Source organism: Triturus cristatus, chromosome 12 (genome assembly GCF_964204655.1).
Source record: "Triturus cristatus chromosome 12, aTriCri1.1, whole genome shotgun sequence".
NCBI classification, from domain to species: domain Eukaryota; kingdom Metazoa; phylum Chordata; class Amphibia; order Caudata; family Salamandridae; genus Triturus; species Triturus cristatus.
The window spans coordinates 2,315,097-2,339,404 of NC_140595.1; positions in this window are offsets into that span (position 1 = coordinate 2,315,097).

A 24,308-nucleotide genomic window follows, 5' to 3' on the forward strand; every position below is an offset into this window, starting at 1 on the left:
ACAATTAAACCATGAGCCTGCATACTTTCTTGATCGGGCCAGTGTCACGTCCATCAAACGTCACAATTAAACCATGAACCTGCATACTTTCTTGATCGGGCCAGTATCACGTCCATCAGACGTCACAATTAAACCATGAACCTGCATACTTTCTTGATCGGGCCTGTATCACGTCCATCAAACGTCACAATTAAACCATGAGCCTGCATATTTTCGTGATCGGGCCCGTATCACGCCCATAAAACGTCATAATTAAACCATGAGCCTGCATACTTTCTTGATCGTGCTAGTATCACGTCCATCAGACATCACAATTAAACCATGAGCCTGCATACTTTCTTGATCGGGCCAGTGTCACGTCCATCAGACATCACAATTAAACCATGAGCCTGTATACTTTCTTGATCGGGCCAGTATCACGTCCATCAAACGTCACAATTAAACCATGAGCCTTGCTTACTTTCTTGATCAGGCCAGTATCACGTCCATCAGACGTCACAATTAAACCATGAGCCTCCTTAGTTTCTTGATTGGGCCCATATCACGTCCATCAGACGTCACAATTAAACCATGAGTCTGCATATTTTCTTGATCGGGCCAGTGTCACGTCCATCAGACGTCACAATTAAACCATGAGCCTGCATACTTTCTTGATCGTGCCAGTATCACGTCCATCAAACGTCACAATTAAACCATGAGCCTGCATACTTTCTTGATTGGGCCCGTATCACGTCCATCAAATGTTACAATTAAGCCATAAGCCTGCATACTTTCTTGATCGGGCCAGTATCACGTCCATCAGACGTCACAATTAAACCATGAGCCTGCATACTTTCTTACTCGTGCCAGTATCACGTCCATCAGACGTCACAATTAAACCATGAGCCTGCATACTTTCTTGATCGGGCCAGTATCACGTCCATCAGACGTCACAATTAAACCATGAGCCTGCATACTTTCTTGATCGGGCCCGTATCATGTCCATCAGACGTCACAATTAAACCATGAGCCTGCATACTTTCTTTTTCGTGCCAGTATCACGTCCATCAGACGTTACAATTCAACCATGAGCCTGCATACTTTCTTGATCGGGCCAGTGTCGCGTCCATCAAACGTCACAATTAAACCATGAGCCTGCTTACTTTCTTGATCGGGACAGTATCACGTCCATCAGACGTCACAATTAAACCATGAGCCTGCTTAGTTTCTTGATCGGGCCAGCGTCACATCTATCAGACGTCACAATTAAATCATGAGCCTGCATACTTTCTTGTCATGCTATCAAATGCGTCATACATTTAAAGCAGCATTATACCTCTGAGCATCCAGGAGCATCCTGACTGGCTCATGAAGTCCACGACATAGGCCGTCTTCGTACACGGGTATCATTTCCAGTTTGTGTGATTGCCAGTTGTTAAGTATTATATTAATAAAAACATTTTGTAATAAGATTTTTCCTCTAAGACCTTTGAAAGCAAACATTATTGGCTTGTTATTGGACAAATGATTTACCTTCAGGAATGCTCTTCCAGGTGGGTGCGCTCTTTCCTCAGTTTTCAGTCTTCTTTCAACGCGTCAGGCTGGAACCGGAGAAACATTTTCAGCACTGACTCACAGCAGTAGTAGCGCTCGAAAGCATCATCTGCATATCCACTGGATGCGAGTTACCATTCCACAAAGGTGCCTCTTTTGGCCCAAGTGTCATTGTCATCGAATGAAGGCTCTGTGCACAAAAAGGAATATGTTACTTACCCTGTAATCGTTTGTTCATGGCATGCAGTGCTGTAGATTCACGTGCTCTGCATACTCCTGCCATCTAGTGTTGGGTCCAGAGTTGTGCAAGTTGTTTTTCTTCGAAGAAGTCTTTCGAGTCATGAGGTCGAGTGACGCCTCCTCTCGGTGGTAATGCGCATGGGCAACGACTCCATTGTTATATTGTTTCCCCGCAGGCGGTTGAGAAAGGAGTGTAAAGTATGTGTAAGTAAAGAGACGACCATGCTGAATGTATAAATATTGGAAACTAGTGAATGTGAGGAACTGCAATGGCCACGGGTGTCCAGGGAGGAGGGTGGGCGCATGTGAATCTACAGCTCTACATGCCACAATAAGATGCTTACAGGGTAAGAAACACAGTCCGTTTGATGGCATGTACTGTATTTATATAGCGCTTACTACCCCTGAAGAGGTGTTGAAGCACTTTTCGGCGAGTAGCACGCTACTCCGGAACCCAAAAAGGATTAGCAGTCGATTCATTTTGTGAAATGGGAGTTAATTTTGGTGGTAGACATGTGACTCTGTTAGTTGGATTGAAAAGGATAATGCAGGAATGGCGTGTATAGAAGAGGGAAGAGTCTAGAAAGTGTTTATTGGGAGATCATAGTAGTAAGATGAGGTATGGGATGAGTATAAGAAGAGCTGGAGGGATCAATCTCTAGAAAAGGATTAGGGAGATCATAGTAGCAAAATGAGTCGAAGGGATGAGTCGAAGGGAGGATAGATGAGGGAAGAAATTAGAAGGGTTGTTTGGGAGATCATAGTATTAAAATTAGGTTTGGGCTTATCCAAGAAGGATAGAGAAAGGAACAGCCAAGAAAGGATTATTTTGGAGATCATAGTAGAAGAATGAGGTTTGAGATGAGTCAGAGAGTGGAGGTACAGGACATATTGAGAGAAGTATAAGGTGGAATATAGGGTAGTGCATCGGAGAACGTTTTCTTTGTTTACAGTAGAAGTGAAGTAATGAATACATAGATACATATTTATATCAAGAAATACACATCTAGATACATACAAATAATCAAATTAAATGTTTAAATACACAGTGATCTGCTGTCCATTTGTGTTTGAGTATGATGGTTATGTAGGAAAGAGCCAACTCTTGAGTAGTCTTCTGAAAATAAGATAGGTATCAGTGGATCATATGTTTGGGGTAATGAATTTCATAGGATGGTTGCTTGAACTGAGAAATTCACTTTAAGAAATGGACTATAAAGTGATCATAAGTAGCATCCAATTTGTCTTTGGGCCGACATTTATTTAAATCAAAGCAACTTGAAATTTTCCAATTCACAAGAAATGGTTTTGTCCTTAAGTCTGTTTTTCTCAGCAAAGTGCTTTGTTCATTTTGCAATTCGCTGACATGATGAAAAAAATGACCGTTGTGCCTCAATTTGCTTGTCTGTTGGTGACATGTAACTGATAACCACATAACTAGGAGAAGGTCTTATCACTGATGCTAAATGCTTATCTTGTAAGGTGCTACCTTTCTTACAGCCACGGGCTGGCACAGGGGATTTCCACTGTTAAGCACATTTTTATGAAGTCACGTAGCCCTGCTTTGAGTTTCATATAAATATGCCAGGTTAGGTGTTGGTCTTGATCCAGTCTACACAGGACATCTTAAGTGCCATGTTGTACATTGCACGCGCTAAGCGTAATAAATGGCTTTTGTTAAAGCTTGCCTCCGACTCCTCGCACTTTAATTGCAGGTGGACAGAGTGATATTATCCAGAGTGTAGGGGTACACTTCCACAGATAGTGACTCTAGTGGGAGCTCTAAGTGTAACATCCAACAGCTCTTGAGTCTGTGGCTGAGGTGACCGACCCGAGACTGACTGATTGTGGGGGCCTCTGCAAAAGAGAGACAAGTTTCTCGCAGCTCCCATCTGACGTTTCAAATCATTGTCCCTCAGCAAAAACAATTCCCCGGCAGAGGTCCCGAACAGGTTGATTGCAGACTGACACATTTGTTCAAGTGCGGAGAGACGGATGCCCCCACATTGATTTGGTGAGGTTGTTCTGAATGCATGTTTTTGCAAATTGATTGAATTGAAGAGACAAATTATGTTTTGGGAGAATGAGATCATTATTGAGGGTCTCCAATTATAGGGGACAATGAGTAAACTAAGGAAATGCAATTCTCGTTGTTGTTTTGGAAGCCTATTTTTGGACGAGTTGCTCCACTACTCATCCCTATGGAAGGGAGCCCAGCTTGGAGAATGTTGGTGAAATTTGGAGTTGGGGTGAATCTTTGGAATAGGCTTTATTGGCATAAAATATACAAAAGAGAATGAAGATTTGAGAAGGCCACTGGAAGGCTCCCTTTAAGCAAAAATACAAGTATTTACAACAATGGTTTATTTTATTTTTTAAACGAAGAAAATAAAGAGAAAGTAAGCGATGGCTAACCTGTGGGTGTTGCAGTTACAAAAAGAGTAAGTAGCACGCCTGTCCTACGTTCGCTTGTTGGCATGCTAGAACATCCACACAATAATGTTTGGTGAAAGTGTGTGGTGTGGACCATGTCTCTGCTTTACATGTCAGCTCGGGGATCTGGGTGTCTGATATGTCTGTGATTTTGAGTGAGAAGGTCCGACCTGTTGGGGAGCTTCTCGTGTAGAACTGCTGAAAGGTCTAGCAATGTTGTGAACCGAGGCTGACAAGCCCAAGTGGGAGCTACTAGGATAATTGATAGAGAAGTTTGCCTGAGCTTCCGAACCAGAAATGGAAGGAGAGGGAGAGGTGGAAAAGCGTAGGCAAACATCGTTGACCAACTCATCCTTAGTGCACTGCCCATGTATAGTGGGTGTGGGAACCTGGAGGCAAAGTTTGGGCATTTTGTGTTTTCTGCATTGACAAAAAGGTCTATTTGAGGGAACGTGTTGCATCTGGCTTAGGCAGGTGTACAAAGTTTTTGTCTGTTCCTGGAAGGTATTCTGCCAACCATTTCCAGATGGTCTGAGACAGGTGGGAGAGTTATGTAGACCGTGCCCCCCCCCCCGTTCCAGACTAAAACAACCTTGTGTGTCAGGTGAGGTAGGATTGCTTTCAATGCTAAGTGAACAGCTTGAAGCTCTAGGAAGCTGATGTAGAGAGACTGGTGATTGGCATCCCATAGACCCTGAACTGTAAGGTCTCGTAGGAAAGTACCACATCCCGCCTTTGATGCATCTGTCGAGAAAGTGAGGTAAGGACAGAGTTGAGAAAAGACTGGCCCTTCAAGAGATTGGTGGTGTTCCACCATTGCAGAGAACAGTGAATGTGCCGGTCTATCAACACTAGATCTGTTAACTCACTCTGTGACTGAGACCACTGAGAAGCTAAACATTTCTGAAGTGAACGCATATGAAATCTTGCATTGCAGTGCAAGAAGCCATCATCTCTAGTAGACACATGCCATCCTCACTGTGAGTTGTTGGTTGGTTTGAAACTGGGGCAGGACTGTCTGAAGGTTTTGAATTCTTACGGGATTGGGGTAGGCTAATCCTGTTTGTGTTTGGAATTGCTCCTAATTATGGTTGCATTTTTAACAGTTGTAGGTGAGTTGGGGCTGTTGATAGTAAACCCAAAACTGTGGAGAAGATCTATTGTCATCTGAGTGTGTTGAGGGCACTGATGGAGAGTGCTGACTTTGATAGGCCAGTTGTACAGGTAAGGAAATACGTGGATAATCTTCCCATTTTAGTCTGCCTCCGTAATATATTCCATCATACTATGAAAACTGCACTGCTGGCGTCTCTTTCAGATTTAGCACTTATTCAGAAATTGGAGGTTTATTGACTCTCAACCATCTTTTAGTGTCCTGAACAGATGCTCTCTTGGTGGAGCTACACAAAAGAGCATAAACAATCGGATCAATTGGGGAGAGATGTCCTCTGAAAACCAGTGAGGAATCGTCCTTTGGGATCACCTTAAAGCGAGTTTTCCTTGGACATCAACGTAATTTAGCTTGCAGAATGCAGCAAAAGCCATTTGGTGAACAGAGAGCTTCAATTGGTTCGTAATCATCATCCTCTTCCTGCACATATGTCTCCAGTAGATGTGAGGGAGTAAGCGGTGAAATACTGCTATATTCATGTCTTTGAAACATTTTGAGCTGAAAACTCATAGATGAAACAGGTGTTGAATGAGTAGGAGCCATAGGCAATGCAGGTGCCGCAGACGGAACAGGTAAGGCCCCAGTCGATGGAATTGCCGTCAAAAGGCTCTCCGCCGATGGATTAGTTGTCGACGGGCTCTTTGTCAATGTAGTCGACGGGATTGTCGTCGACGGGAACGTCGTCGACGGGATCGGCATCGACGGGCTCGACGTCGACGGGATCATCGTCGACGGGCTCGACGTCGACGGGACATTCGTCGACGGGCTCAACGTCAACAGGATCTTCATCGACGGGACTTTCATCGACGGAACGGTCGTCGACGGGGCAGTCACCAGCTGCGTCTTCGTCGACGATACTACTCTCCTCAACGGCGGAGGCTTCGTTGACGGTAATGTCGTCGATGTGGACTTCGACGCTAACTTCGTCGACGATTCTTCGACGACGGTTTTCTTTGACAGGATAGTAATCCTCGTCGACAGTACAGGAGAGGTGAAAGACGTCGTCGAGACAGTCTCCGTCGACGAAGGAGCAGAAGAAGTGACAGAAATCGTCGACGAAGGAGGGAAAGCTGGAGATTTTGAAAGGCTTTTACTCACAGTCTTTGTAGACGTCTTAAGAGTCCTTGAGAGCAGAGTCCTGTGGAGACTGCGCTGACCCAGAGGAGATGAGAGGAGTCCTCTGAAAAGGGCCAGAAGTAGCATGGGTAGATTTATGGTGCTTTTTCCCCTCGCTTGAAGAGCTGTCCTGAGACCTAGCTCTTTTGCTGGAAGTTGAGGCTCTATCATCCTCTTCAGCCAAAGAGGATTTAAGCCATAACAGCACTCTCGCCTCCCTATCCCTAAGAGTTTTAGTAGGGAAGGTACGGCAAATTTTGCAATCTTTTGCCTCATGTTTAGGGTACAGGCAGTAGATGCAGTCCATATGCTGGTCATCAACATGGACTCTCTTCTTGGGGCAGGTTCTGCAGGGCTTGAACAAGGCTTTCTTGTCAGACATCATGGAATAAAGAAGAAAACTGAGTGGCACTCAGGGAGACTCCCTTCCACACGACGTGCGGTGAAAATCTGAGGAGAACTAGCTCTGCTGAGAGTATTCTAGAGGGTGCTGATAGCTGATTGGCTGGGACCAATTTTTTGGTTCTTTTAGCATAATGTTATAGATAGGCTGCTAAGATCTAGGCCTCAGGCCTTTTCTTTGGGGCCTACTACTACTGCTATTATTATTTGGCACTACTTTTGTATTTACCGTGGGACTCCTGCCTCGGCGACGGGGAATGATTCAGGCATGTGAATCTATGAAAGATACCCTAATACTGGATAAGTGAGTGACAAACCGTGAGTGATTAAAACAAATGCCCTCCAGAGCTCCCAATATCCGGGCCGGCATGAACCAGGAACACATTGAGCCTACATACACTAATCCAAGTCTAAACCCTCTTCTATGGGGCACACTGTACCTACATACATTAACCTGAGTCTAAACCCTCGTGGAGGGGGGACACTGTACCTACAAACACTAACCTGAGTCTAAAATGCTAGGCAGGAGGTACATTGTTCCTACATACACTAATCTGAGTCTAAACCCTCTTCTATGGGGCACACTGTACCTACATACATTAACCTGAGTTCAAACCCTCGTGGAGGGGGCACACTGTACCTACATACACTAGTCCGAGTCTAAACCCTCAGGTAGGAGGCACACTGTATCCACATACACTAATCTGAGTCTAAACCCTAAGGTAGGAAGCGCACTGTACCTAAATACAGTAATCCGAATCTAAACCCTCTTCTATGGAGTGCACTGTACCTACATACACTAACCTGAGTCTAAATGCCAGGCAGGGAGCTCTGTACCTACATACACTATTCAAAGTCTAAACCCTCAGGTAGGGGGCACAATGAGCCTCTATTCACTAATCTGAGTCTAAACCCTAAGGTAGGGAGCACACTGTACCTAAATACAGTAATCCAAGACTAAACCCTCTTCTATGGAGTGCACTGTACCTACATACATTAATCTGAGTCTAAACCCTCAGTCATGGGGCACACTGTACCTAAATACATTAATCTGAGTCTAAACACATAGGCAGGAGATGCCCTGGAGGTACATACACTAATCCAGGTCTAAACCTTTAGACAGTGGGCATACTATACCCACATACACTATTCTGAGTTTAAACCCTCAGACAGGGGGCACACTGAGCCTCTACTCACTAATCTGAGTCTAAACCCTAAGGTAGGGAGCACACTGTACCTAAATACAGTAATCCAAGTCTAAACACTCAGGCATGGGGCACACTGTACCTACATACATTAATCTGAGTCTAAACACTTAAGCAGGAGGTGCCCTGGAGGTACATACACTAATCCAGGTCTAAACCTTTAGACAGGGGGCACACTATACCTACATACACTATTCTGAGTCTAAACCGTCAGATAGGGGGCACACTGTACCTACATACATTAACCAGAGTCTTAACCCTGAGGTAGGGGGCACACTAAGCCTACATACACTAATCTGAGTCTAAACCCTAAGGTAGGGGCACACTGAGCCTACATACATGAATTAATCTGAGTCTAAACCCCGCCGAGGAAACCACCTGCGTGGGGGAACGGGATGGGCCGGGGAAGTGGCCCGAAGCCCTCCGCCGGCCACGGCCCAGAAGGAGGCAAAGGTCGCCCGGCAACCCCTGTGGCGGCGCCAGGGACGATACAACCTCCGACTCGTCCTCCAACGAGGTAGCCGCCTGTGAGGAGGTACGAGAGGGGCCCAGAGAAGGACGAGGGGTCTGCCCTTGACCCGGGGCGGGACGAGGTGGGGCCACTGACCCCTGTGGCTCCGCACGGTCCAGCTGCTGCCGGCGCCGTAGCAGTGTCACCTCGGCCTTAGACAGGACCACCCTGCCAAGGGACCGAGAGGGGCTCGGGATGCGACCCGAGCCCTGGCGACCTCCCGTGACACCACAGGGACCCCAGCGGGGGTCTGCGGCGAGGCAGAGACGCTGTGGCCTGAAGGAGGTGCCCCAGAGGAGCCGCACCCCAACTGCACCACATCCTCCAAGCCTGGATCCGACCCAGTCGGCGCCGGGGCCGGAGCCACCGGTGGCGCCGCAGAGGGCCCTGCACGAGACGAGGGATCCGCCGACGCCCCAGGAGGGGAAGGAGGAGGAGACGACAGCGAGGCCTGCAAAGCCGCCGCATAAGTCTCCCTCTGGACCCTCGATATCCCAACACCAGGAAACAGTGGATAGTACGACACGCGGGCCTCATCACCCGCGACCTGCGACACTGACCCACCGAGGAGCGGCGCTCACGTAACATCAGAGAAAGGCGATGACGACGACCACGGCCGGACCTGAAGCCGTCCGCCGAAGCAGACCAAGGGGAGGACGTCGCCCTGGAGAGACGTGCCGAGAGAAGTTTCATTCGGCGCTCCCGCCGCGACTTCAGCTTCAACTTTTGGCACGCCGCACAATCTGTGGTGCCGTGATCCTCCCCCAAACACCACATGCAAATGAGGTGAGGGTCCGTCGCCGATATAAGACGCCCACAAAATGTGCAAGTTTTAAAGCCCAAAGGCATTCGCACACTGTTCCACCAAAAAGAATGGAAGAAAGGGGGCTTTAAACAGGCCCGCAGAAAGGAAAAAACTGACGTAGGCGCGCCGGGGCGGGTCTTATGTGACCTCGCTGACGTCACGTATGTGGACGACGCCTGGGCGGAGTCACGTGATGTCGCCCCGCCCCCGGCGCGCAGGGATGCTGTGGCAAAAGTTTCCGGATCCAGTCTCACGCCTGGGGATAATTCTACGTGAAGGAATCTGCGGCTAGTAGTCTCTAACAGATCCCTCATGCAGGTGGCACACTGTACGTACTTACACTAATGTGAGTATAAACCCTCAAACAGGTGGCACACTGTACGTACTTAACACTAATGTGAGTATAAACCCTCAAGCAGATGGCACACTGTACGTACTTACACTAATCCAAGTCTAAACTCTTAGGCATTGGGCACACTATATCTACATACACTAACGTGAGTATAAACCCTCATGCAGGTGGCATACTGTACATACTTACACTAATCCAAGTCTGAACTCTTAGGCAGGTGGTACACTGTACCCTCATACACTAATCCGAGTCTAAACAGTCAGGTAAGGGGCACACTGTACCTACATACAGTATTCTGAGTCTAAACCCTCATGCAGGTGGCACACTGTACGTACTTACACTAATCCAAGTCTGAACTCTTAGGCAGTGGGCACACTATATCTACATACACTAATGCGAGTATAAACCCTCATGCAGGTGGCATACTGTATGTACTTACACTAATCCAAGTCTAAACCCTTTGGCAGGTGGTACACTGTACCCTCATACACTAATCTGAGTCTAAACCCTCTGTGCTATTGTTTTCCCAATGGCCACCACTATCTAGAAAGTCCAGCACGCAGGTGTGAGGTGGCACTTCTGATGTGTGGAATGTCACCAACAGTAAGTGCTTCCAGCACACACTCAAAGCCTGTGCGTCCAGCACATACTCAAAGCCTGTGCTTCCAGTACACACTCATAGCCTGTGCGTCCAGCACACACTCAAAGCCTGTGCGTCCAGCACACACTCACAGCCCATGTATCCAGCACACACTCACAGCCCATGCATCGTGCACACACTCCCGACCATGTTCCCAGCACACACTCAAAGCCTGTGCTGTCCGCTGGTGCCTAAACCCACAAAACTGGCATTAACAACTCCTCACTTCCAGGCGCTGCAGGGCCACTGTGTGAGTGGCGGGGCGTCTCCGCGTCGAGGCCCGCTGCAAATTTGTACCAAACAGAGTCAAGTTGCCTTGCATGGAAACGCCAGCACAGTTGCTAATAACACCTCCGTTTATTGTGGGCAGAAGAAGCACCGTGTAAACCCCACCAACAAAATTGCCAAACATGTTTCGGGCTCCTGCCCTGGAAGACTGGCGGTAAACACTGAGTCACAACAGCTGTGCCGACTACTTCACATTATCCCCGCACGGATGTATGACGTTACAACGCACACTTTTACAACGCATGCACTTACAACGCATTTTTTACAACGCATAATCCATTACAACGCATGACATTACAACGCATGACACTACAACGCATTTGTAAAAACTACCTTTACAACGCATTTCCATTACAACGCATACTACCTTTACAACGCATACCATTACAACGCATAATATTAAATTGCATTTAAGGTAAGTATTAGATAGTATAGGGGTAAAAGTTACTTTTCTAACTCCAGGGGGTGCAACAGTAGGGTAAGTGTTGGATAGTATAGGGGTAAAAATTACTATTCTAACTCCAGGGGGTGCAACAGTAGGGTAAGTGTTGGATAGTATAGGGGTAAAAATTACTATTCTAACTCCAGGGGGTGCAACAGTAGGGTAAGTGTTGGATAGTATAGGGGTAAAAATTACTATTCTAACTCCAGGGGGTGCATCAGTAGGGTAAGTGTTGGATAGTATAGGGGTAAAAATTACTATTCTAACTCCAGGGGGTGCAACAGTAGGGTAAGTGTTGGATAGTATAGGGGTAAAAATAACTATTCTAACTCCAGGGGGTGCAACAGTAGGGTAAGTGTTGGATAGTATAGGGGTAAAAATTACTTTTCTAACTCCAGGGGGTGCAACAGTAGGGTAAGTGTTGGATAGTATAGGGGTAAAAATTACTATTCTAACTCCAGGGGGTGCAACAGTAGGGTAAGTGTTGGATAGAATAGGGGTAAAAATTACTATTCTAACTCCAGGGGGTGCAACAGTAGGGTAATTGTTGGATAGTATAGGGGTAAAAATTACTATTCTAACTCCAGGGAGTGCAACAGTAGGGTAAGTGTTGGATAGTGTAGTGTAATATTATGCGTTGTAATGGTATGCGTTGTAATGGTAGTATGCGTTGTAATGGAATGCGTTGTAAAGGTAGTTTTTAAAAATGCGTTGTAGTGTCATGCGTTGTAATGTCATGCGTTGTAATGGATTATGCGTTGTAAAAAATGCGTTGTAAAGGTAGTGCGTTGTAAAAGTTGCGTTGTAAAGGTTGTTCCCCTCCCCGCACACAATAAACGGAGGTGGCCCTACAGCGCCTGGAAGTGTGGTGCCGCGAGGCGTTGTTAATGCCAGTTTTGTGGGTTTAGACACCAGCGGACAGCGTTGTGTTCCCTGCCACCAGAACCACTTGGGAAGCAATTTTTAAAACATGAGACATTGTACAGCACCTACTTGGGTTCATGCAATGACTACTTACCCCAGAATGCAATGTGCGAGGAGAAGTCCCATTTGGGCGGGGCTAATGTGAAGTAGTCGGCACAGCTGTCGTGACTCAGTGTTTACTGCCAGTGATCAAGGGCAGGAGCCCAAAACATGTTTGGCAGCTTTGTTGGTGGGGTTTACACGGTGCTTCTTCTGCCCACAATAAACAGAGGTGTTAATAGCAACTGTGCTGGCGTTTCCATGCAAGGTAACTATATATATATGTTACAGTCAAAGTGTGAAATCCCGCATTCTATAGACTGCCTAGGTAATGTATAGAATGCCTGAAAATCGAACGTCAAAGTATGAAATGAATGATATTTTATACATTGCCTAGGCATTGTATACTTTGCCGGATTGTCTGCCGGCAAAGTATATAATACGCCTAATCCCGCCATTTTATTCCCGCCCGGCAATGTGTGAAATCCGGCATTCTATAGAATGGCTTGGTAATGTATAGAATGCCTGAAAATCGAACGTCAAAGTATGAAATGATTGATATTTTATACATTGCCTAGGCATTGTATACTTTGCCGGATTGTCTGCCGGCAAAGTATATAATAGACCTAATCCCAGAGACAGCACAAGTTATCAGCAAGCGAAGGGCAGAGACAGCATAAGTTATCAGCAAGCGAGGGGCAGAGACAGCACAAGTTGCCAGCAAGCGAGGGGCAGAGACAGCACAAGTTGCCAGCAAGCGAGGGGCAGAGACAGCACAAGTAACCAGGCAAAGAGCAGGTGGCAGCCGTGCGGTGGTGTGGGGAGCGACCTGCCTGCAAGCAGGGTCAGAGGTCGTGTATAGCATCCGGCTGAGGTTCCACAGATGCTCTGCCGTCATCCTTTCCCGTGGTTCTTGTATCACCATGTCGGAAGGGAGTGTAGTGCCAAGACAGGAATCACGCCATGCTGACATGCAACAACGGTTCTGCGATGAATTATCTCAAGTAAGAGCCAATGCTGCTAAAAATGGTGTTTTCCTAACCAAAATCAGTTACCAAAAGTTAGTGGACGATGTGAAAAAGGCTAAGGCGACCATTAAGAAGGAACCACGGGACTATTGGCTAGTGAAACACTATGACGTAATGATGGTCGAGAATATGACTAAGTTGATCTATCCTGTTAAAGAAGGTACGAGTGCTATTCAGTTTTACGTCGCGGACTCCGAGTTATTTGACGTACTCCATAAGGCCCATTTGGCTATTGGTCATGGAGGACGGGACAGGATGTTGAAAGAACTTTCACCCAAGTATAAGAACATTACCCGTCATGATATTGAGCTGTACATTTACCTTTGTGAGCCTTGCCAGAAGAAGCAAAAAGGTGTTAAAAAAGGTGTTGTGGTCAAGCCAATGGTTTTTTCTGAATTCAACTCCCGTTGTCAGGTCGATCTCATCGATTTTCAGTCCCATCCTGACAGAGAGTACAAGTTTATAATGGTGTACCAAGATCATCTCACTAAGTTTGTAGTTCTCAGGGCTCTGAAATCAAAGATAGCGGAAGAAGTAGCCTACAAGCTCGTTGACATATTTACATTGCTTGGTGCTCCCAACGATTCTACAGTCCGATAACGGCAGGGAATTTGCAAACAATGTGGTAAGCAGCCTAAAGGAGTATTGGCCCACCTTGAAAATCGTCTATAGTAAGCCGCGCCACTCACAAAGTCAGGGGAGCGTCGAAAGAGCTAATCAGGACATTGAAAATATGCTATGTGCTTGGATGCAAGATGAAAAAACTAGCTGCTGGAGTGAGGGATTGCGGTTCGTCCAACTTATGAAGAACAGAGCTTTTCATTCTGGGATTAAGAGGTCACCATACGCTCTGTTCGGCTGCAAAGCTAGAGTAGGTCTCTCGACGTTGTCCCTGCCTGACGACGTTTTACAAGACGTAGAGACTGAGGAAGAGCTCGAAAAAATAATAGAGAGCGTACAAACAACACAACAGCAGGAAGAAAGCCGAGATGAATCAATGCAAGAGGCACAGCTCCCTGCAGAAGACATAGCTGAGAATGCAATCCATGATGGAGGAAACCAAAACAGTGATGAAGCCATGGTTATCGAAGAGCCTTCCATTTCCGTGGTTACCGAAAATCCTTCTTCTTCTGCTATCTGTTGCGTCTGCTTAAAAGAAACCAGCGGTGCTCATCCATGTCGAAAGTGTGGCCGAAACGTTCATGCCATCTGTGGACATTCTCCTAAAGACGATGACGGCGACGAAGTAGAAGGTTATGGGGTTAGCATTTTGTGCAATATTTGCTTCAATATTGAGAAAGCTATCCAAAGTAAAATGGAATCGAAATCGAACCTTGAGATTCAGGCCCAAAAAATGAAAAGGGATTCTGACAAAAAAATTCCTCCTGTGCCTTTGGGTGCCACTGTGCGAGTTCCGATTCCCGACGTCGACAAAGGGCGGGGTAACTCACGCAATCTCTTGGCAGTTGTTATGAACGTGACGGAAGATTGCTTTTACCGACTTGGAATTGCACAAGGAATCTTGAAGCAACTCTACGCCAGATCACAATTCATCGTATGTCCAAAGAACTTAATGAGAAATGAAGACGTTCCTGACCACGAAATACCTCTCCGATCTGCAGCTACTTCTCAGTACACCGGAAGCGGCCAAGGATTCGTCAGGTGAATGTGCAAGACGAAATGCCAAAATATGAGGTGCCTTTGTGTGAAAAAGAAAATTAAGTGCAATTCAAAATGTCACTCTACCCTTCCCTGCTGCAACAAGTAGGTCATGCCAGTTCTGCTTTGTGTTTCACCGGTAACAATATTCTGTTCGCATTCTTCTTTAAGTCGTGAAATGTATGTACAAGATCAAAGTGCCAAAATAGAAGGTGTTTTTGTGCTGCAACAAGTAGGTCATGCCAGTTCTGCTTTGTGTTTTACCGGTAAGAATATTCTGTTCGCATTCTGTAGGTCATGCCAGTTCTGCTTTGTGTTTCACCGGTAACAATATTCTGCTCGCATTCTTCTTTAAGTCGTGAAATGTATGTACAAGATTAATGTGCCAAAATATAAGGTGTTTTTGTGCTGCAACAAGTAGGTCATGCCAGTTCTGCTTTGTGTTTTACCGGTAACAATATTCTGTTCGCATTCTTCTTTAAGTCGTGAAATGTATGTACAAGATCAAAGTGCCAAAATATAAGGTGTTTTTGTGTGAAGAATAAAAGTGAGTACAATTCCACGTGCTACTCCGGCCTTTCTTAGTGTAACAAGTACTTCAATCTCAGTTCTGCTTTCATTGTTTTCCGGTAAGAATATCCTGTGCTTTATTTCGTAGGTTTGTTCTTTCAGCTTCAAATGCGTATTAATTAATAAAGGCTTCTCATCTTGTGCCCTTTTAACACTTTGCGTAAATGGTACTGGTCATTCTGTCTAATGCCTAGGAATCTCATCTTGTGCCCTTTTAACACTTTGCGTAAACGGTACTGGTCATTCTGTATAATGCCTAGGAATTGTATAGAATGCCTAGGAAAAGTATGTAACATTTTCACCAAAAACTTATATTTCCTAGTTTGCCTCTAAACCATCAGGCATTCTATACATTACCTAGGCATTCTATACAATACCGGGATTTCACACTTTACCGAATGCCTAGGAATCTCATCTTGTGGCCTTTTAACACTTTGCGTAAATGGTACTGGTCATTCTGTATAATGCCTAGGAATTGTATAGAATGCCTTGGAAAAGTATGTAACATTTCCACAAAAATCGTATATTTCATAGTTTGCCGAAAACCATCAGGCATTCTATACATTACCTAGGCATTCTATAAAATACCGGGATTTCACACTTTGACTGTAACACACACACACACACACACACACACACACACACACACACACACACACACACACACACACACACACACACACACACACACACACACACACACACACACACACACACACACACACACACACACACACACACACACACACACACACACACACACATATTCACAGAAAAAAACATAGGTTTCAGGCATGTTATAGTTAGGAATTAGCATTTAAAAAACCTCAGAAATTCACTGAAAAAACCATAGGTTTCAGGGGTGTTATAGTTAGCTGGACTTTTCACTTGTACAAAACCATTAAAATTAAAACAGGCCACAGGGCGTTTTTGCACACATTAACTCAGGCCCCGTCCCCTCCCTTCACCACTGTGTAAACACGCCCTGTGTCCGTTTTTAGTTGGGAGATTAAGTTCATTTGAATCCTGAGGGTCCCTAGGGTCCAACTAGCCCACTAGGTACCTCCAGTAAGTGCCACAGAGCTGCGTTGCAGAGAGGTGTAAAAAGTGGCACGGCCTGGACCACCTCTCTGCAATGCAGCTCAGTGGCGCTTACTGGAAGCACTTGGTGGGCTAGTTAGCCCCCAGGGGCCCTCAGTATTGAAGGGAAATTATATCCCCAATTTAAAACGTGCCATAGTGCGTGTTTGCACACGTCACCTCAGGCCCCGTCCCCTCCCTTCACCACTGTGTAAACGGGCCCTGTGGCTGTTCTAAGTTGAGAGATTAAGTCCCCTTGAATCCTAAGGGTCCCTAGGGTCAAACTAGACCACTAGGTACCTCCAGTAAGCGCCATAGAGCTGCGTTGCAGAGAGGTGTAAAAAGGGGCTTGGCCTCAGAACACCTGTCTGCAGCGCAGCTCCCTGGCGCATACTGGAGATGCCTGTTGGGCTAGTTGGCCCTCAGGGACCCTCAGTATTGAAGAGAAATTAATTCCCCAAGTTACAACTCGCCAGGGGGCGCGTTTGCAGAGTGCTGCAAGGAGGGGGCGTGGCCCACCTGCCTAGCATTGTCAGATGACTGTAACCTGTCCCTGCCACCTCCACCCTGCCTGTCCACATGCCATGCCCCTATCCTCTTCCTCCTGTCCTGCATGGTCCATTGTACTGCCACACCCTTCTGCCCTCCCTGGTCTGTTGTGCTGCAACTGCTCCTCCTGCCTGCCCCGTGCGGTCTGTTGTGAGGCCCCTTCCCCTGAACTTTCTTGTCTGTGCACAGGTCCTGACCCTCCCTTCTATCCTCCATCGTCCTTTGTGCATGCCCCTGCACCCTCCTTCTTGCCCATCATAGCCATTGTGCTGCCACTAACCCTCCCACTTGCCATGCATGGTCTTCTGTGCTGCCATGGCCCCTCCCACCTTCCCTGTGTGGTCCGTTAGCTGCCCCTGACCCCCTCCCACCTTCCCTCCATGGTCTGTGTGTATGCCATAACAGTCTCACTGTTGCTCTTCATGGTGTGTCTTGCTTCTAGTGCCCATCCTGCCTGACCTCCATGGCTATCTTGCTGCTCCTGCCCTGCCCCCTTGCCCTCAGCCCTCTGTTTATATGTGCAGACCCCTACTCCCTCCCTCCTGGCTTGTCTGTTCCATTGTAATTCCCCTGATCCGTCCCTCCTGCCCTTTATGGTCTGTTATGCTACAGCTTTCTCTCCTGTCTGTCCATTATGGTCAGCTAGCTACCATTGCCTCTTGCCCCTCTATTCTCTGTTGTCCATGTGCATGGTCCTGTCCCCTCCCTCTTGCTTTCTATGGATTGTTGTGCTGCACTCCCGTCCCGCATGCCCTGTGTGGTGTATTGTGCTGCTGCAAACCCTGATGCCTGCCCTGCAGGGTCAGTTTGGTGCACCTCTCCATGTCCCTCCTGTCCTCTGTTATCCAAGTCCATGTCCCTACCCCATTTCCTTCCATGATCCAATGTACCATACTTGCGAACATTTTGAACTTGGTAAGAGGGAGATTTTGAAAAAAAACTGGGGTATTGATTTTCCCCTTTGAGATACATTGAAAAAGAGGAGATTGTAGACAGGAGACAGATCAAATAAAGCCCATTTGAGCTTACAAACATTGGACGTTTCCTGGCTGAATCGGGTCTGTTGGCATGTATGGTTGTACTACCATTGCCTCTTCCTTCTGCCCACAATGGTCTATTACATTGCCACAGCCTCTCTTGCAAGTCCTGTATTGTTGGTTTGTTGCCCCTGCCCCCCTTTCCATTGCCCTCCATAGTCTGTTGTGCTGCCACGGCCCTTCCTGCCTGCTCAGTGTGGTTAAATTGTTGCCTTTGCACCCTCCTACCTGCCTTCAATTTTCAGAGTCCGTGCCCCTGGCCTCTGCCTCTCAACAGTATCCTAATGAACAACTAGATTGCAAACATTCTATATTTATTACAAAAGTGTGGAACGCCTGACGTCATCTTGATGTAATCAAAACTGTAATACCTAGAGCATTTCCTTTAGAAATTACATATATGAGAGGGTCTTATTGGCATCAAAATTATGGTTAGTGCTCTAAAAGACTAAGATAAGGACATATTTTCTGAGGTTTCAAATAGCGACAAAGCACTTTTAAATTATTTGTTATCTTTATGTTTTTTTATCCAGTTGACCACTTGATTAAATGTTGCACTTAGGGGAGAGGATGTGGTGTTACTTCCAGAACTGCAGACTTTGCAACTGGGGAACCAGGTTGGAGTTTCTGCTTCAGCTCGACATTCTGTGATTCTGGTCAAATCACTTAGTCTCCCCATGTCTACAACCAAAATTAATTTGTTCTTGTGTGATGTAACCAATGCTCATGTAAAGCACTCCAATACCTGACAAGTCTGCACTATATAACACTGCAAAAACACAAAATAATAAGTGTTTTGCACACCTCTGTCATTGGGCTATATTTGGGCTACATCTGGGTGATTTTGGGCTACATTTGGGCTCTTTTGTCTCCGGTGGCCATCTTGGGAGATTTATTTGTTATGAAGTTTCCTAATTTCCTCATGTACTGCAGTCTCCTCAGTAGGAAATGCTTTCAGTTTTTTACTTTGATTCCATCATGAAGGTATTCAGATATGTCACACATTTGCCATAAATTCTGAAAGTTAGCACTCTAGTTGCTCATTAGATCACTGTAGTAAAACTACTGTTCACCATGGAAGTCTGCTCCTGGTACTAAAAGTGCATGTTTCAGTCTGCATGTCAGAATTTTTTAATGAAATAGAAGAGGATTTGAGAAGTCTCTCAAGATGTGCCCTAATTTTTCTTTCTGCAGCACTAATCATACTTTTTATGGACAAATGAACCCCCTCATTTTGTTCCTTTTTAAATTAAATGTTTTAAGAGTTACCACTTTAATCCAAGCAAGATGGCTTCAGGTGTGCCATACGTTTATCATAAGTAGGACTGTTAGCGCTCTAGTTGTTCTTTGGAACACTCTGGGAAGCTGCAGTAGAACACAAAGGAATCAACTGACAGTCTCTGCCCTTGTTGGATGTACATGTTTTACTGAGAATGTCAGACTTCATTCTCACATGACTGAGAAAGATAATGTGAATTTACAGAAAATAAGCTCTCAGTTTAGCTTATAGATCACCTTCCAAACCTCTGTGGGAAAAGCATGAGAAAATATTTTTCTCTCAATCATGATATCCCAGCAGAAGGCTTTTTCACATGGTGAAATCATCTTAGAACATACCACAATTCCTAAAATGAGTATGGTACCATCAACAAATGATTTATAATGTAACTAAAGTCTTAAAACCTTCTATTAACTGCAATGCTTTTTAATGAGGTGCTATTATGTATATTGGTCCCAAGATGGCTGCCAACACTTCTTGGATGAAGTGCTGACAGCCAATCAGATCTCAGGAGGAGATGTGTGGTTAGGCTCCGCCCACATATATATATGATTTTACTTTTGATTTTCTCAGGAACTACTGAACAGATTGACACCAGACCTGCAAAAGGCACTTCCCTGAGCTGAGGACTACCTCTCTGCCAAATTTCAAGTAATTCTGTTCAGCCGTTCGGGCTGTACCTTGGACTAAAGGTCCCTATGGAAAATTGCATGGGGAAAACGCGTTTTGGGACCCCCATTTTTTCTCAGCCTTCGATTGACGAATCCCCCCGAGACTTTCAGGGTAGGAGCGGAGCGGAGCGCCCCACCTATTTTGAAAATTACGCGAGGATTCGTCAACCGGCGCCAAAGTTATTCCAAATAGAATGTTGCGGATTTCCTATGGAAACACGGTCCTAACTATAACTATCTACTGGCGTCCGCCAGTAGATAATATATATATATATATATATATATATATATATATATATATATATATATATATATATATAACCTACTGGCAGTCGCCAGTAGGTAGTTATAGTTAGGACCTAGTTACCATAGGAAAATCGCAACATTCTATTCCCAATAACTTTGGCACCGATTGACGAATGTTCGCGAAATTTTCGGGGTGATTCGGCAAGTGGGGGGCCGAGAAAAAAGGGTGGGGCCCCAAAACGTGTTTTCCCCAATGCAATTTTCCATAGGAAACTTTAGCCGCGGCTACAGCCCGAACTGCTGAACAGAATTACACTAAATTTGGCAAAAAGGTAGCCCTTGGTTCAGAAAGAACTCTTTTTGACAAATGGTGTAAATCCGTTCAGTAGTTGTTGAGAAAATCAAAATTAAAAAATATCGATATCTAGAGGCGCGCAGGATCCGCGCACCCTACAGATTAGGATCCGCACATCCTGCCGATCACGAACTGCATTCTAATTGGCTGTCAACAGTCCAAAGCAGGAACTGTTGGCCGCCATCTTGTGCCTCGGTAGAAGCGAGGTGCAAGAAAATAGTAAAATGAAGGTACAAAACAAGAATAGGGGTAGGGTTGAAACACCCTGACCCCCTAGGCTTGCTTATGGGGTCCCACAAGGACCTCCAGGGCCAAAAAAGCATTTTTTTAAAGAAACACCGTGATGCGCGCTGGGTGCGCGGATTCAGCCACGAAAATGAAAAAAACGAAGTGCGGGCTCCCGCGCTTTGTTTAAATAAAGCCCCCGGGTGGGCCAGGTCCCGGGGCAGAAAAACAAAAGTGTGGTGGGGGGCAATCCCCCTCACACTGCCCCGGGTGCCCCCCCAATGATTTGTGGGGGGGGCACACAGCTATCCCTCGCAGCCCCGGGGACCGCTACCCCCGGGGCTTTGATTTTCAAGGTGGGTGGGGGGCATTCAAGCCCCCCCCAAGCCCCGGGGACCGCCACCCCCAGGGCTTTTATTAGTATATTTGCGGGGGGCACACGGCCCCCCCACTCCCCCGGGGACCACCACCCCCGGGGTTTTTATTTAAAAAATAATTCCTGTGTGGAGGGGCTGGAGCCCCCCCACATGCCCCGGGGACCGCCACCTCCCCGGGGCTCTAATTATTAAAAATGGGGGGTCCGTGACGGACCCCAAGTCCCAGGGACCACCTCCTTGAGCCCTTGATGGCCCTTGGTTCCGCCACCGACCAGGGCTGGCTCCTGCAGTGTCCCGAGGTGCCCGCTCCCAGGACACTGCTGTTTGCTATGGCAGGGCGGGAGCCCTGCGGCTCCTTCCCTGTCATACAAACTGGGGTTTGGTTTTTGGAAGAGAGAGCAGGAAACCTGCTCTCTCTTCCAAAAACCAAAGCCGATTGCTTTTCCACACGGGGAGCTGCATGTTAGCAGCTCCCCGTGTGGAAAAGTAATGCCGGCTCCCGAAGGACGCGGGGAGATGGCGGGACCGTGGGGGCATTGTGGCTCCCCCCACGGTCCCCATCATTGTGTATAGGCCCCGGGTGATGGGGTCCCCAGGGCAAATAGAAATTAGTGTTAGGAGCCAATTTTCTTTTTGTAGAAAAATTTGGAGGCGCGACTCCAGCGCGACGCTCAGCGGGGCCCCCTGGTGTGTACCCGGGAAAAAAACATTACAAACATGCAAGTACGATTCGCACGGAAACACCATTTCCGTACGAATCGTAAAAAACACCGACCGACGAAAATATACATACAAATGTGATCCGGGAAAGCGCCGACGTGACGTCGGGACGCTTTCAGGCAGCGTTTCACGAACCAGGAAGTACAATTGGAACCGACAGCAGTCCGGACAGGAATATTTTTACGGCACCCAAAAAGTGCCGGAAAAGCGAAGTACGCCGCGAAACGACCAGATTAGGGGGCCCGGTACGCGCCGTACCCCCCCCCCAGCCCCCGTGAGTACGCGCCGAACCACCCGTGTATGTACACCCGTGTACATACGAGTCGTACCCCCCGTGTACGTACGACTCGTACCCCCGTGTATGTACACCCGTGTACGTACGAGTCGTACCCCCCCTGTATGTACACCCGTGTACGTACGAGTCGTACCCCCACCCGTGTATGTACGGTGCGTACGCGCTGGGGGTACGCACCGTATATACACGGGTGGGGGTACGACTCGTAAGTACACGGGTGTACATACACGGGGGGTATGACTCGTACGTACACGGGTACGACTCGTACGTACACGGGTGTACATACACGGGGGTACGACTCGTACGTACACGGGTGTACAGACACGGGTGGGGGTACGACTCGTACGTACCCATACACGGGGGGTACGACTCGTACGTACACGGGTGTACATACAAGGGTAGGGGTACGACTCGTACGTACACGAGTGTACATACACGGGGGGGTACGACTCGTACGTACACGGGTGTACATACAGGGGGGGTACGACTCGTACGAACACGAGTGTACATACACGGGGGTACGACTCGTACGTACACGGGTGTACATACACGGGTGGGGGTACGACTCGTACGTACACGGGTGTACATACAGGGGGGGTATGACTCGTACGTACACGGGTGTACATACACGGGGGTACGACTCGTACGTACACGGGTGTACATACACGGTGGGGGTTCGGCGCATACTCACGGGGGCGGGGGGGGTCGGCGCGTCTGCGGGCACATGTCTCCATGGTTGCTATGGGAGTTCGGTCCGTACGGTGCATTTTCCATACGGTTGTAACATCGGACGCACGGGACGGATCGTACTTGCGCGCTCGAACTTCACTTTTCACATTTGTACGTAAAATCGTCCGGGGATGTGTCGGACACTTTTCCCAACCCGAGGACGTGTGGGGAAATTTTCCAAATGTGATTCGTATGGACTTTTTCCCATACGAATCGTACTTGGCAGTTTGTACGCTACTTGTACGATTCGTACGGTAAAAAGACCGGATACGAGTCGTACGGGGAAAATTTTTCCAGGATCGGAATCGGCACCTTAATGTCTACATTTTGCAAAGCTAGGTCTTTGTCAATACCTCTGCTTTCAGCATACCTTTTGCACCAGAAAATATAGCTGTGTCCCACAATCCACACTCTAAGTATCTTGAAGGGAAGTCTGGATGCACTCAGAAGATGTCTGTAGGCAGTTTGTAAAATAATATGGGGCATATGCATCAACCAAACTAATACCGATTCCTTAATAGCGAAAAATAAGGAATCGCCATTAAGGAATCGGTAATTGGCATGCATCAACAGATTCGGTTAAATTTAGCGATTCCTTAAAAATCGCTAAATTTACCGATTCCTTAATAGCGGGGCACGCAAACGGCCCCACTAGCAAATAGCGAGTTCGGTAATACCGATTTGGCTAATAGCGAGTTCGGTAATACCGAATTAGCAATTACCGAATCGGTAATAGCGAAATCGCAAATTGCCGCGTCGCTCCGGGAACAGGCTGATGACATCACCAACCAGGAAATACTGCTGCCCCACCCACATAGCCTCGACAGAGGAGCAGACAGGAGCTGGAAAGAAGGACAGGCTGTGCAGAGTGAGGCCACACAGATTCTGCCATTCACAGCACACATCCATCATGTCGCAGGAAGTGCCATCCAGCGCTGAATCTGCACGCAAGCGCAAGAAGAAGTTTTCAGACAGGGAGCTGGAGTACCTCATCGAGGGAGTGTCCAGCAAACACGACCGCCTCTTTGGCAAGCTGTCCCTCAAGGTGCCTGAGACCGAGAAGCGGCGCATCTGGCAGCGCATCCGTGAGAGGGTCAATGCGGTTGGCGTCACTAGCCGCAGCATCGACGACCTTAAAAAACGGTGGTATGACCTCCGGAAGCGCGCAAAAGAGAGGATTGCTGAGAGGCTCCGGGAGGCAAGAAGGACTGGAGGCGGAACAAGCACTGCACCATCCAACACAGCCCTGGAGGACCTTGTGGAAGGGACGATAGAGCGGGAAGCCGTCGTGGGGGTGATCCAGATGGACACGTCCGGCGCAGCCACAAGTGCCCAAGGTAAGATGCATGCCTGTGCCACACCCAGCATAGCGTAAATCCATACCCAT